The sequence below is a fragment of the Euprymna scolopes genome, unplaced genomic scaffold (genome assembly GCF_053919585.1).
Source record: "Euprymna scolopes isolate OS-2025 unplaced genomic scaffold, ASM5391958v1 sca174, whole genome shotgun sequence".
Lineage (NCBI taxonomy): Eukaryota > Metazoa > Mollusca > Cephalopoda > Sepiida > Sepiolidae > Euprymna > Euprymna scolopes.
This window is the reverse complement of record NW_027633185.1, coordinates 21,372-22,500: the sequence shown is the minus strand read 5'-3', so window position 1 is coordinate 22,500 and position 1,129 is coordinate 21,372. Positions and strand designations below refer to the sequence as shown.

Here is a 1,129-nt window from a genome sequence, read left to right as displayed (position 1 = left end):
ATATTTTTGACTACATCTTCATTGTACATTTAGCATTGTCTGTTTTTGATTTCAAAACAAAGTCAGGCTCAGCCTAAAGAGCCTGCCTGATGGAGGCCACACTAAAATATGCATTATTAAATTTTAGTGTTGCATGATTTATTAATACAATACTAGTCCTAACCTTAACTCCTTGAAAGGTGTTGTTCCTGTTTACTTTGCCTCCCTACGAGGGCAGAGTTAGACATCAGGGTCGTTTTTTAATGTGGAGAAAAGGAACAAAAATTGAAAATCGTCTTAAAAGTCGTGAAGGATTTCTCCTCTACAAACCGAGGACAAAATATTGAAGTGCGACATCAGAACAGATACTACACTTTGATCTTGGCCCAAAAGGCCAAGAATTGTTCCTGTTTACTTTGCCTCCCCACGAGGGCAGAGTTAGACACCAGGGTCGTTTTTAAGTGTGGAGAAAATGAACAAAAATGAAAAATTGTCTCAGTCGTGAAGGATTTCTCATCCACAAATTGAGGACAACAAAATTGAAGTGCAGCATCAGAACAGATACCACACTTTGAGTTATATATTTTTTATTTACTCTTAAAAAGTTTACAAACAAAAACAGAAATAAACAAAAAATTAGACACAAGGTCACTCAAAAATGAGGGAGAAGATATCTATGGTCATCCTCGTCCCTCTACCTTTGCTAGTCTATGTTTGATCCTAGCTAAAGTTCTCATTCACCAAAATACCTCAAGCACACCGGGGGTCATCCTACCTAAGATTCACAAATCATAGCACGCGCGCGTGTGTGTGTGTGCGCGTCAATAAGATCAGATGTATACTTTTCTTGCTTCATTGCTTCATGAGAGGGTCAATCCCTTGGGGTTAATACCACCATTAGAGATTATTTTGAAAATTTTTGAAAACCAAATAATGTTATATATTTTTTTTATTAAATGAATACATTTTTCTTTTTAACTTTAACTTTTTAATCGCGCATATGCATAGAATATCTCGGTAGATAATCTTTTAATATAAATAGTATAATCACAAAAGTCACATAGTTGTAACAATGATTAATTAACTAGTGGGACCTGTGAAAATTCCACAGGGGACTCATTCATATGTAATATATTGATGTTGGCATTCT

The 1,129-nt window shown here is 35.3% G+C and overlaps 1 pseudogene; it reads right to left on the bottom strand.

Annotated features, from left to right (window-relative positions):
• Positions 1 to 178: 178 nt before the first annotated feature.
• Positions 179 to 385, bottom strand: LOC145273795 (U2 spliceosomal RNA; annotated as a pseudogene).
• Positions 386 to 1,129: the final 744 nt, after the last annotated feature.